This window comes from Papaver somniferum, unplaced genomic scaffold (assembly GCF_003573695.1).
Source record: "Papaver somniferum cultivar HN1 unplaced genomic scaffold, ASM357369v1 unplaced-scaffold_137, whole genome shotgun sequence".
Lineage (NCBI taxonomy): Eukaryota > Viridiplantae > Streptophyta > Magnoliopsida > Ranunculales > Papaveraceae > Papaver > Papaver somniferum.
This window is the reverse complement of record NW_020622934.1, coordinates 19,433,109-19,447,842: the sequence shown is the minus strand read 5'-3', so window position 1 is coordinate 19,447,842 and position 14,734 is coordinate 19,433,109.

Sequence of the window (14,734 nt, the reverse complement as noted above, 5' to 3'; positions counted from 1 at the left end):
GACTTCGGAGATGTAATTGTTGATGTAGAACACTTATTATGCTTCAACTTTTAATAATAATTTGATGGTGTTTCTTTTCGTTTTTTTTTTTATCTTGCCTCATATTTTTGCATGGTACCGGTTCATTTGTACTTTGGTTAACAAAATTCTGCAAAACAAAAGAAAAGTAAAGGTAACTTTTGGAAGAAAAAAATTATACGAAGTGTAATATGCGTTTTCTTGCGTATGTATGCCTTCTTTTGATTTGGGGAGGTGAGGGAACAAAGATATCCAAATAAAATGCAATGTGCTGCCTCTGTCGTGCTTGATGCGCCTTACTACGAAGTAGCAAAGTATTGACGAAATATCCTCAATTTATATAAATAGGAAGCATTCGTTGAAGTGTATCAAATAATAAGTATACATAAGAAATATTCATTACTTAAAGGGAGTTGTTATACAAGTGTTAATGGTGGTTTTTAGTTCAGGGCTAAAATTGTAAAACCCTGTATTTAATGCGCCGCTGTTCTACAAAGAAACTGAGCCATTTAAAAGTGATGAGTGCCCAGATCTCTCCACTTACACATGTATCGAGCAATTCAGTATATTTATATGAAATTTATTCATAATGGTGCATGTAGCAACAATCCCAAACATTCTATAAATTTTTATGGCTTATTGAGTAATATTGGTATGACATGAAAATTAGTGTTCACTCGCAGCTGAGTAGCATGAATTTCCCGAAATATCAAGACTAAGGTCTGCATGAAAGTACTCAGTCAGAAGACGCACTAACTTCTCTCTAAGGATAAAGTTAAAGAATTTTGTGTCGAACACACATAATTTATCAAATTTGTTCAATTTTGTGATAGCTCACAAAATTCAAATTTTGGCCTAATTAATTTGAAAAAATTAGGTTTTTTGCGCCCTGCGCAATATCTCGAAGGAGGGCCAAACCTAGGTAAACTAGGAAATTAATCCACCATGGACTATTAGGAGCAAAGTCCTACACAAAAATCATAAAACAAGAAATAAAAGAGGAGTTTCGGAAGAGAAGGCGTGGCCGCGCCACATGGCCAACCAGTTCTCCCTAGAAAGCGCCACCCGCAGCCGAATGGCCACGCTCCATGTTACCCCTGTCGGCTCCTTTTTTTCCATCGACCAATCAGGTCGCTCTAAATACGCCACATGCACTTAGAATGTGGTCGGGCCCATGTGTCGGCCCCCTTTCCCATCGACCAATCAGGTCGCTCTAAATGCGCCACACGTACTTGGAATGTGGACGGGCCCATGCTGCTTGCTGGCCCTATTTCCTATCGACCAATCAAATTGTTTTAAACCCGCCACACGTAAATAAAGCCAAACTGCGCCAGCGCCTAGTAGCCGTCGCGTCAACATGGACACCATGCCAATTAGCCAATCAACCTGCCAAATCGCGTCGGCATGCTAATTGGCAGGCCATGCTATTCCGCGGCAACAATATGCCAACGTGCCATAACAGCGCAGTCGCGTGCTATCTTACTTTTCGTTCGTGGCCAACGCCATAACAAACTCTAACCAGGGTATTATGATCATAATAGAACTCTTGTTTTAATGGCATTGGTCGAATCAAGAGGAAACCCTAATTCCTAGTCATGGCCTAAATTATGCCACTTCGGACCCATAACATGCCACAAGCCATGTGGGATTCAGAAGACCCTAAAAGTGGCGCCTGCGCCATATTATATCTACCCATGACTATTCTCGCGTTCATGGTCGTTCCCACATTATGGCCTTGCCATAATTTCTTTATTAAACGTGGCCATGACAGTATTTGCCAAAATGCCACCATATCGCGGCCACATAGACGCACACGCTAATTACGGCTTTGACCTTCCAAACCCTCATTGATTAAAAACGCTATGTCGTCCCATGCGAAACAATTCCACCTAATGCATTAAGTTTGATACGGCAACTAGAGCCAATATTAATGGGTCATATTTGGATCTAACACCAACATGCCAAGATATAGTGGCCACGACTAAGCCTGGCGGTCCTAGATTAAATCTTAGGCGACCAACCAAGAATAACTTAATAGCGTCACATGTCATTTATTGCGGCAAGTCTCATGGCTTAGATCGCCATACATGATTACCCGCCGCCTAGTTTACGCGTGATTGGTCAGAATAACTAGGTCTTGCACACAAGACCCACTTAACAATCTGCTGCATATTTTCCACAAAAATACTCGAGACATCAAACATGTCACAAACTGGGGGATGCTCACTGGGGTATTGGTCTGGCGGTTTACAGCGTGCGTCGTGCAACACGCCCATTACGAGAAAGTGTCAGGAAAGGGCGAACGGTTAATGAGCAGTAAGTGAGTAGTAGGTGTAAGGCTGACCAGTCTTCCCTCGTGATGGAAACATGATGGTAACCACTTTTTACACTTCTCCACTGCTCCACTACTTAACTGTCTCCACTTTCTACGAGATCAGGTGTGCTCAATCATGACATGTATAAATAGGTTTTCGACCTATTTCGAAAAAGGACAAGTGTTATCAACACAAGTATTCATAAAAATACCAAGAACTGATAGCTTACATTCCGCAATCCAGTTCCATATTATGATAAAAGTCATAAACAGCCACACCTTCAAAATTCAATATTTTGATCTCAACACCTCCTTCGCTTCCCTCCCTAAGATCAACCCTTGTCCTTCACTTTGTGACCGAAGCAAGTCTGGAACGGCCATTTCTTGGTTTAGGCCAAAATTGTACAGATTGATCTTTCGAATATAAAGTACTCCCATGCAGTACATTTGTTTAGGGTTTAGATTCGTTTCTCGGCGGCACACCCAAATTTACCAGTTCCAGCAGAATCATTTTTTACCCCAAAATAACTGGCGACCACAATGGGAGATTAATATCTCGGTTGCAAGATCGATTTTCAATTTCATTTCAATTTTCTCAATTTCAAGAGGGTAGATCTTAGATCTAATAACCAAAATTCGCTTCAATCACCAATTCCAACTTTCTTTTGTTAAGTACCCGGGTCAGCCAAACCCTTCCAAGATCACGAATGCTCGAAATCCAATCACCATGGAAGATATGAAGAAAATTCTGAAAGACGTTATTACAAATCAGGACAATATCGTCAAGCTTCAAAATGAGACGTTTTGTCTCTTAAAGAGTATCGCAAACCGTTTGTGGCAAAAATCAGCAAACACTTGCTCGGAGGACGCCATCAATTTCAGAAGTGACACAAAAATGTTGAATCCTTGTCTGAAGTCTGTGCCTCCACCAGCGATAATGCAGACGGAGTACATAGTCATGTCGGACGGGAGCAGAAGAAGAATGGCCAACTAAACCCAGCCAACGACAAAGAGCTGGAACCATTTCACAAGGCTAAGATAGGAGACCTTCCAAGTGTGTCACAATATTTGCAGGGTAAGGGGAAGGAGCCGGCATATGAAGCCTTGTTTGAAAACTTGTATCTCGAAACCCTCACGGAAGTTCAGAGAGTTGTCGAACAATCCGCAGCCGCGACCGCTCTAACCTTACTAAAAAGAGAAGCACCTGAAGAAGGAGAAATCTACCAAGGCACCTATGAGGACAGGAACTGCGCCAATGAATAGTATCCAGTCCAACCACTTCACATCGCTATCACTAATGCAGGACCCTCAAGAGAAGTTGCATTTGTTAGAGCATTGCTCGATCGAACTCGCATGCGTTGCTATCTCAAGCATGTTTGTCAATGTTAGTGATCAAAACTATAAGTCTTGATTTCTAGTCTATTATAGCTAAGTCTCGGACTAGGATAGAAAGTGTAGTTGAGCTCAAGGACTTCATGGTGATTCATCATACAGGTAGAAGTACTACTCAAGGAACCGGTGGAACTTATTGACAAAAAGGTATGTGAAGACTTGAACTTATTTATCACTCAAAATTATATCTACTCTATCTCCTAATCTTTGAGACAAGAAGTCGTATGATATATATATATAGAATTTGATTATATACATTTGGTATTTCGAGCCGAGTATACCTCGCCTATCTATATCTCGAAATATGAGTTGGTAAGCTTTTCGCTTTAACCAAGTTTATCTTTACCATGTGACTAAAGTCATGATATGTTTCAATCATCTTGAAAATTGCTTTTACGAGAAATGGTGTAACAACTATATAACGTTCTCTAAGAATATTTCAATAATTGAAATGAGAGTGTAGATTACATAACCAATGGTGGACATAAGCATTATTGTGGAAACACATTTATGTATAAGTCATATACCTTGAACCAAAGTTTGCGAACTTTGTCAAAAGAACCAGAAGAATGGCGTAAGCCAAGTCCGCGAACTCAGTCCATGAACTGCCGAAGTTCTCAAACCCGAGAATTTCTGTTGGAGTTGACAAACTACTTGCGTGAAAATAAGTCCGCGAACTCAGTCCGCGAACCCAGTCCGCGAACCGGCGAAGTTCTTATACCCGATAATTTCTGCTGGAGTTTGTAAACTCTGCCCGGTAACTTAAGTCCGCGAATCTATTCTGCGAACTTGAGAAGGTTATATATCTTAAGATGATTTCTGAACTTAAACTTAAAAAGACTAAGGAATGCAGTTTGCAAACCGTGGCTGTAAAAGTTCATGAACCGATTCAAGTGAATCAAATCATCTTTGCTTCAATTGTGTTTTGTGTAGTACATGAGAGTTCCTTGCAATTGAACAACTCTATAACTAGTTCATTTGAAATCATTTGAACAAGTTATGGTGAAGAAGAACATGGTTGATATGGAATGCTCATATGGCTAACCATTTGATTAACTATTGTTGAACAAACAAGGGCATACGTTTGGGTACGGTTAACAAACCTAGAAGAGTGCATTGTCAAGTGTGTGTAACAAGCTAAGTTTTCGATCTAACGGTTGAGAAATATTAGCTTGAATCTAAATCAGGTTTTCATCTAATGGTGGATATTGATTGCTTTGTTACCAAGGTAACTTAATTGCAAACCCTGATTTGAAAGACTATATAAGGGGAACTCTAGTATCTGTGCAAAACTAATCCCCACACCTCACATGTGATACTAGTTTGCATACTAGCGTCGGTTCTCCTTTAACCTTTGGTTTCTTCTTCTAAAACCAGGTTAACGACTTAAAGTTCATTGGGATTGTGAAGCCAAACCGATACTACTTTTATCATAGTTGTGTGATCTGATCTTGCATCTTCTATCGTACGAGTACAATCCGATTGATTGTCTTGAGATTGATATCTCCGATAGGCAAGATATAAAAAGTAATCACAGAGATCTTCGTCTGATTGTTTGTGATTCCGCAACATCTTGTCTCTCTACCATACGATTAAAATTGTTGTGAGGTGATTGATAACTCTAGGATGTTCTTCGGGAATATAAGACCGGATTATCAATTGGTTCCTATTCACCTTGATTATTATCAAAAGACGGAACAAAAACTTTTAGGGTTTATCTGTGGGAGACAGATTGATCCTTTGATAGACTTGTCTGTGTGAGACAGATTTGTTTGTTGTCAAGTCTTCGACTTTGGGTCGTAGCAACTCTTAGTTGCAGGTGAGATCAGCTAAGGGAATCAAGTGCGCAGTATCCTGCTGGGATCAGAGGCGTAGGGATTACAACTGTACCTAGGATCAGTGGGAGACTGATTGGGGTTCAACTACAGTCCAGTCCGAAGTTAGCTTGGAGTACGCTAGTGTCTGTAGCGGCTTAATACAGTGTGTGTTCAATCTGGACTAGGTCCCGGGGTTTTTCTGCATTTGCGGTTTCCTTGTTAACAAAATTTCTGGTGTCTGTGTTATTTATATTTCCGCATTATATTTGTTTATATAATTGAAATAATACAAGTTGTGCGTTTGAATCAATCAACTGGAAATCCGACCTTTGGTTGTTGATTGATATTGATTGATCCTTGGATATTGGTCTTTGGTACCATCCAATTTATTCCTTGTATTTGATTTGAACTCGCAGTTCTTGCTTGAGTAAATCGAATCAACAAGAGAGATATAAACTCGTTGATATACTTTTAATTGATTGAGTCTTGTTGATTCTCTTAAAAGTATATTCGAGTTTGTCCATACAAATTGCTAAGCGAAATATTGGGTGTTGTTGTTAGACCCCCGCTTTTTCAATTGGTATCAAAGCAGGCAAACACGTTAAAGACCTTATAAGTCTGTGTTTGTAGTGATCTTATTATGGACGAGTCTATCTCTAATAACGTACCAATTCAGAAATTACCAGATGATTCTAAAAGCTTGGATATACCTGAGAGAACTATCACATCTAAGTCAATATCTAAACATTCTCTTGATGTAAAAACTATTGATTAGGAAACTCTCATAGAAGAACAGTTGGATGAACTTTCTGATGAAGGTGATTCAGATATTGATAGAGATGTTGATGAGGAAGTATCAGAGTATGTTAAGTTTTTGGATTCGTGGAAGATGAAGAAGATTACAACTTCTCATGTCTCACCTCTTCTGACTCCTCTCTGTCGAGAAAACAAGAAATTGAGAAGATGTTGCGTAGGTGTTTATTTTTCGAATCGTTCTAACAAATCGATCCTCAAGGATTCTGAGGAAAACCTACGTATGAATTCACTTGAATGTGATAATCTTTACCAAAAGTACTTTTTTTTGGAAGAGAAACTTGTAGAATCTGAAGCAAGGTTTAACTATCAATAAATTAGTTTTGATGACAGAGAAAGTTCTTGTCTCGCTCGAGAAAAACGCCTTGAGGCTGATTTAGCTGCTTCTCTTGATAAAATCAAGATGTTGGAAGATGACTTGAAAAAGTTCAATACTAGTTCAAGCAAATTAACTACTATGCTAGGAGCAAGTAAAAATCACCGTGATACACGAGGATTGGTCTATAAGGGAATAGATGCTCCAAGTATTAGCAGAGAGGTAAAATTTGTCAAGGCTAGTGATTCTTCTCAACAAAAGGTTTCCACTGATGGCAAAAGTGAAATACTTTCACCGGAAATTAAGGTTTGAAAGAGCAAAGAATATCAACCTCCAAAGTCAGCACATACATATCGAGGTAAGAACATTCCTTATGTTTGCCACTATTGTGGAAATAAAGGTCACCTGGAAAGGAGATGTCGTTTTAGTATAAGGAATAATAAACTTCACGATGTTCTTGTTTGGGCATCACAAGAAGTTGTGAAACCAAGATCATATGCTAAGGCTAATCCCCTTAACATTACAGATTGTAACTTTCCAACCTTTAGGAAAAGAAATCGTTGTTGTGATAAACCTAGATTTGCCTATAAACGTTATACGAAGCCTTTTCACAATCGTAATGGTTATCAAAAGGATAACTTCGTAAAGACGAAGACAAGATCTAATGCTCCCAATTGGAGAAAGACTAACTTGCAAAAGAATAGTCAATCCAATTTTCTTCCGAGAAATCTTGAAGAGAGTAATGGGAAAAAGGTTCTGGTTGTTCCTAAATGCACTCAGAAGTGGGTATCAAAGAAAGCTAATGATGCTTTGAGTGTGAAAAGGAATGATCTTCCAGAAAATTCCATGACTATGGAGAAGGCAGTATCCATGATGTTGGAACTTAACAAGTTTTTTTGGAAGAATGGAATTGGATGTGAAAGGCTCTAAAAGTGTTCCCTTTCATGATAATCCAAAGGTCAATTGTGGTGAACAAGACATTGTTCACCCCAACACAACTTGGTTGTGTTGTAAGTACATCCTCACCAAGGAATGCCCTGCTATGTATACGGTGAGGCAAGCACGGAAATTGGGGCGCACAGATTATGTTCGATAAGGCTGTAGAATTAAATTGGATTCATATAAAGTCTATAAACTTGAGCAATATTTGTGCTTTTATTTGCTTAGAGAACTTATAATGATTCACGTACCTTTCTTATCGTTCTTTTCTACCTAACTTGATCTGTGTTTAAGGTTCTTAAACGTTTAGGTTTGAAAATAGTAGTTCGGTATGTTTGGACTTCATGGTACACCTACCAGGTATGCATAACATCTTTTAAAATCAAAATCCAGGGGTTTAAGTTCGCATACTTGAAAATTCATTTGCAAACCCGTATGTATACTTGACGTCGATATTCGGTAAACTTATTTTGGCCGTAACTTCTTCGTACGAACTCAGAATGACCTTATTCTTTTTGAATTCTCTTCCTCTTTGAATTATCTTCAAAATGAATATGAGAATTATTGTATTTGGATGAGTTAAGATTGGTATTTGTCCTGTCTCTTGTTTTTGAGTGTTTTGCTCAGTTTCGTTGCACTTATTCCACTTCTCTTGGACTTGGGCACTTGGATTCTTGGAGTACTACTCTTCTATGCTCATTTGTAGCTTTAACAAGAATGTTTTTGGTTAATCACAAAGAAGGAAGTTCAAGAATGGGTTGTAGTACGCATTACTATGAGATTCTTGAATGTTCACAACCATTTTATGTGAACTATGGTGGATGGTCGTTTGTATGTTCTTCTTTGTTAGGAAAATCTTTTTATATGCCTTTGGTAGCTACTTAGTATAAATCCAGGCGAAAAAGATTGATTCTACCCTCTAAGGACAAATCATCTTATATGTGCATTACGAGTTTGTCTTGATGCCTAGGAAACTTCTTATGAGAATTTGTTCTTGTTTTTGAAGGATTACTAGAGTTTGGAATAGCAATTATTGTGATTTCACCTAGCTATGTCCAACGTTTTCATCTTCATGTTTAAATTCTAAATTTGTTTGGATGATGATTTTTGCAGTATTAATCTTTATGATTTTATATATTGCAATATGTTATGGGATATTGGTGTTTACGTCCGTGAACTATGTTTGTCCCATACTTTGTCAGAAGTAAAGTCGTTCATGATCGGTATTCATGTATTGATTAAAGAATGGATGGACTTTTGGCAAATACAAAAGTTAAGTCTATATTGTCAAATCTTTGATGAAAGATAGGTTAAAATCTTTTGTGACAAGGATGATGTCTATTGATTGTTGTTATGCAAATAATGATTGAAAATAGAATGAATCCTTGTATATTCCGCAGTATTGATCATCCCTGATCCATATTTTATGTGTATACTGCAATGCTCCGTAAGTTCTATAATCAATTAAATTGATCACTTTTTTCTTTAATTTGATTGTGTATTCCGATTAAATTAATAATGGGTTTACTTGTGATTAATTTGATTGAGTTTTTGGATATAGTAAATCATTCTCATGGTTTTTGGCGTCCAATAAAAATCCTTCTTTTCTTTTGAAATTAAGGTCGCTCTTGTTGTTCTTTCGGAAATGGCATCAAATGGGGGAGAGTTCTTTTGAACTTGTGCTTAATGGTTATATCTTGAGGGGTGTGCGGCTGTGGAATTTTAGAGGGGTTATCTTGTATCTTTAAACTCCTTGATGAATGCATTTAGCTTCGGCTTCATGATTGCATCTAAATTAGTTGGTATGTAATTTTTTCTTTTAGTCATGAAATGTCTCTCTCGGAAATTTTATTATGATCTCGTTCTTGTACCTTTGCTAATTTTATTGACAAAAAGGGGGAGAATTAATATGTAGTTCACATTACAAATACATATGGCTTTCGGATCATTGTGTAAGGGGGAGCGGTTTCCATCTGAGATGGAGTATTGACTAAGGGGGAGTGATACATATAACCATAGTATTATTGTTGAAGTTATGATACAATTAAACTTTGACGTTGTGTAATAATACTATGACATTGTATAACAATGATCGAGAACTATGTTTTCTCATTGTTATAGCTATGGATCTTCAACAGCGGTGATGCTAAACTTACAACCTTTGGGATCATTGGAGTACTTGGAAGTGACGAAGATTTCGAGGAATGTTGAAGATTAGACATGTGGAATAGGATCTACTAAATTTTCTTTATCTTTTTTGTATTCCATATGTATTCATAGTTTTTCACTAAAATTGACAAAGGGGGAGATTATTAGAGCATTGCTTGGTCGAACTCGCATGCGTTGCTATCTCAAGCATGTTTGTCAATGTTAGTGATCAAAACTATAAGTCTTGATTTCTAGTCTATTATAGCCAAATCTCGGACTAGGATAGAAAGTGTAGTTGAGCTCAAGGACTTCATGGAGATTCATCATACAGGTAGAAGAACTACTCAAGGAACCGGTGGAACTTCTCGACAAAAAGGGATGTGAATACTTGAACTTATCTATCACTCAAAAGTCTATCTACTCTATCTCCTACTCTTTGAGACAAGAAGTCGTATGCTATATATATAGAATTTGATTATACACATTTGGTATTTCGAGCCGAGTATACCTCGCCTATCTATATCTAGAAATATGAGTTGGTAAGCTTTTCACTTTAAACGAGTTTATCTTTACCATGTGACGAAAGTCATGATATGTTTCAATCATCTTGAAAATTTCTTTGACGAGAAATGGTGTAACAACTATATAACGTCCTCTAAGAATATTTCAATGATTAAAATGAGAGTTTAGATTACATAACCAATAGTGGACATAAGCATTGTTGTGGAAACATATTTATGTATAAGTCATATTCCTTGAACCAAAGTTTGCGAACTTTGTTGATCAAGAGAACCGGAAGAATGGCGTGAGCCAAGTCCGCGAACTGCCGAAGTTCTCAAACCCGAGAATTTCTGTTGGAGTTGACAAACTACTTGCGTGAAACTAAGTCTGCGAACCGGCGAAGTTCTCATACCCGAGAATTTCTGCTGGAGTTTGTAAACTCTGCCCGGTAACTTAAGTCCGCGAATCTAGTCTGCGAAATTGAGAAGGTTATATATCTGAAGATGATTTCTGAATTTAAACTTAAAAGGATTAAGGAATGCAGTTTGCAAACCATGGATATAAAAGTTCATGAACCGATTCAAGTGAATCAAATCATCTTTGCTTCAATTGTTTCTTGTGTAGCACATGAGATTTCCTTGCAATTGAAAAACTCTCTAACTAGTTCATTTGAAATAATTTGAACTAGTTATGGTGAAGAAGAACATGGTTGATATGGAATGCTCATATGGTTAACCATTTGGTTAACTATTGTTGAACCAAAAAGTGCATACGTTTGGGTACGGTTAACAAACCTAGAAGCGTGCATTGTCAATTGTGTGTAACAAGCTAAGTTTTCGATCTAACGGTTGATAAATATTAGCTTGAATCTAAATCAGGTTTACATCTAACGGTGGATATTGATTGCTTTGTTGCCAAGGTAACTTAATTGCAAACCCTGATTTGAAAGACTATATAAGGGGAACTCTAGTATCTGTGCAAAACTAATCCCCACACCTCACATATGATACTAGTTTGCATACTAGAGTCGGTTCTCCTTTACCCTTTGGTTTCTTCTTCTAAAACCAGGTTAACGACTTAAAGACTTCATTGGGATTGTGAAGCCAGACCGATACTACTTTTATCGTAGTTGTGTGATCTGATCTCGCATCTTCTATCATACGAGTACAATCAGATTGATTTTCTTGAGATTGATATCTCCTATAGGCAAGATATAAAAAGTAATCACATACATCTTCGTCTCATTGTTTGTGATTCCGCAACATCTTGTTTCGCTACCATACGATTAAGATTTTTGTGAGGTGATTAATAACTCTAGGATGTTCTTCGGGAATATAAAACCGGATTATCAATTGGTTCCTGTTCACCTTGATTATTATCAAAAGACGGAACAAAACCTTTTAGGGTTTATCTGTGGGAGACAGATTGATCCTTTGATAGACTTGTCTGTGTGAGACAGATTTGTATATTGTCAAGTCTTCAACTTTGGGTCGTAGCAACTCTTAGTTGTGGGTGAGATCAGCTAAGGGAATCAAGTGCGCAGTATCCTGCTGGGATCAGAGGCGTAGGGAGTACAATTTTACCTTGGATCAGTGGGAGACTGATTGGGGTTCAACTACAGTCCAGTCCGAAGTTAGCTTGGAGTACGCTAGTGTCTAGAGCGGCTTAATATAGTGTGTGTTTAATCTGGACTAGGTCCCTGGGATTTTCTGCATTTGCGGTTTCCTCGTTAACAAAATTTCTGGTGTTTGTATTATTTCTATTTCCGCATTATATTTGTTTATATAATTGAAATAACACAAGTTGTGTGTTTGAATCAATCAATTGGAAATCCGGCCTTTGATTGTTTATTGATATTGATTGATCCTTGGATATTGGTCTTTGGTACCATCCAAGTTATTCCTTGTATTTGTTTTGAAATCGCAGTTCTTGCTTAAGTAAATTGAACCAAGAAGAGAGATATAAACTCGTTGATATACTTTTAATTGATTGAGTCTTGTTGATTCTCTTAAAAATATATTCGAGTTTGTCCATACAGATTGCTAAGCGAAATATTGGGTGGTGTTGTTAGACCCCCGCTTTTTCAGCTTTCCAACAAGATTGTCGAACTAAATGATCTGTTCCAAAATCAACACTCGCTCAAGCTTCGAGTCCACCCCCTAAACGAGCTTCGCGTCAAAGCCTACGAGAGTTTCCACGACAACAGCCGGTAGCATAAGAGAAATCGAACTCGAGCTACTCACGTTTCCCACTCCCCATAAGAAAAGTTCTGGAGTTACTGGAAATTTGGGTACGAGACGCGGCGGTTAAACTTCCTCCCTTATGGCGTCCGCCAACTGATCAAGAAATTTTAGATTCAAGATATTGCCACTATTCAGGTTCATCCATCATCCTACCAGTGAATGCAAAAGTCTGAAGCGCATCGTACAAGAAAAGATCAATTCAGGAGAACTGCGCCTGGGAACTGAAGATCCTCCACTTTACCGCGGATCTACATAAATACATTTTCACATAGACGCTCCTGATGAACGCTTCTTGCCTACTAAAGGAATGATAACCATGTATAATTCCAGACGTTGTGAGAATAATAAAACGTCCGGGGACTTCTTATTGTTATGACTGCGTACACAATGGGTTCAGACTTGAAGCAATTATCCGGAAAATTCAGTTTTGATAGGAAGCCTCATAGACGAGTAAGTTTCATCAAACAATTTTTACACGAGTATTTGTTTTGAAACTCGCTGGGGACTCGACACAGACATCAGTCCCATTTTGAGAATAGAATCCAAGTAACCCAATTATGCTAAAATATCATATCCCTCTAGTATTCCCCTTTTCATGCAATATTTACAATTTCTCCCAAGCGGCTGCACCATTTGCATTCATAACTAAGATTCCAACTTATTAGTTGATCCAAATATCATTCAAAAAGCTACTCACAAAATCAATTCAAAAACAAATCAATTCAAGCATCACCACAGAGAAATTACCTACTAGTTCAAAACCAGAAAATCAAACCATAAAAAGAGGCGTCTCTTGCCTTTCAAAAAAAAAAACCTAAGGGGAGAAAGTTCAGAAAAAATAAAAATCATTCAAGGGAAATCGTTCAACAACGGCTCATTGTTCTTGGAGAAAGCGTCCTTCATATTTTGGAGAGCAGCCTGCTTCAACTTCAATTCCTGGGATAACTTCTCGATCTCCGCCTCATGTTGATTAATAATATCCATGGAAGGAACTCATTCATTTCAGTTTGCAGCTTTTGGATTTTAGAAAACCCTTCACAGAACCAGGAGGCATTAAATAATAGACGTATTTATGTGTCTAATTCGATATTAATTTTCTATATTGTTAGTACCCATTTTCGTACTTATTTTGGTATTTTATGTCTTTGTAGGTATTTTTGGAAAAATAAGCAGTTGCGAAGAAATTGGTTCTAAAAGTGGCATTTATACCTCCCGAGAAAATTACTAAAGGCACCCCAACTTTGGCTAAGGGAATCCCCGAAATGTGCTAAAAATTCCCCGGGAGGAGTGTTGAAACACACCCAAGGAATTTGCTAAAGACACCAAAAAAATTACTAAGGGGCATCCTAATTACTATCTCCATCCTCAGCAGTCGGATAAGGGGAACTTCATCTTCAACCTTTTGAACTGGATTTTGGCGGGAAAAAATGGTTGTGAACCAGCAGAACTAGGGATTTGAGTGAGAATTAATGAGACTCAATGTCTGAGATCAAATGGGTTTGTTCCTAGGGACTGAACTAAGTCGGTAAGGTTCTCTGTTTCGATGGAGATTGGATAGAATTCGAATGAGAGCAAAACAGAAATGTGCAAAGCTAGGGTTGGATTTTTAGGCATGTTCGACAGAGATTCAATCACTGGATTTGGCTTTGCTGGACTTGTTTGGGCTTAACAGGAGTAATATGGGCATTGTATATGATTAAATTGGGCTGAATCGTCGAGTTGAAGTAAAGCAGAGTAATTGGTATTATTCTCGGTTATTTGTGAGTTATTATGGGAAGATTTCATGGGACTTTTTGGTGGAATTGGATTGATATGGACCTTTAAAGACAAACCAGAGGTGGTAACATGTTTGAATTCGAAACAAAAGGATGATCACGTGGAATTTGAAGAGAACATGGAAGAAAAATATTCTGCTTGTAGTTTGGGAAGATTTCGTTTAGCTGAGCGTGATAAACATCTTATGGGTCATGTAGAAACGTGTTGGAGTGTATAAGAGGCAAGGAAACAACGTGACAGGATGAAACAGGGAAAAATATTCCCGTGTTCTCTGATAAAAGGAAAGAATATTATATGCTACGAGAGATTTGGTGCGACTTCTAAGTATAAATAAGGTGCTGAGGGAGCTGTGAAAGGGGATGGAGAGTTTAGGATAGAGCAGAGAGCTACAAACAAAGAAATCAAGCTCTGCAGCAATTCTGTTGCTGCTTCCATTAAAGAAGAAGAACGAAGAACA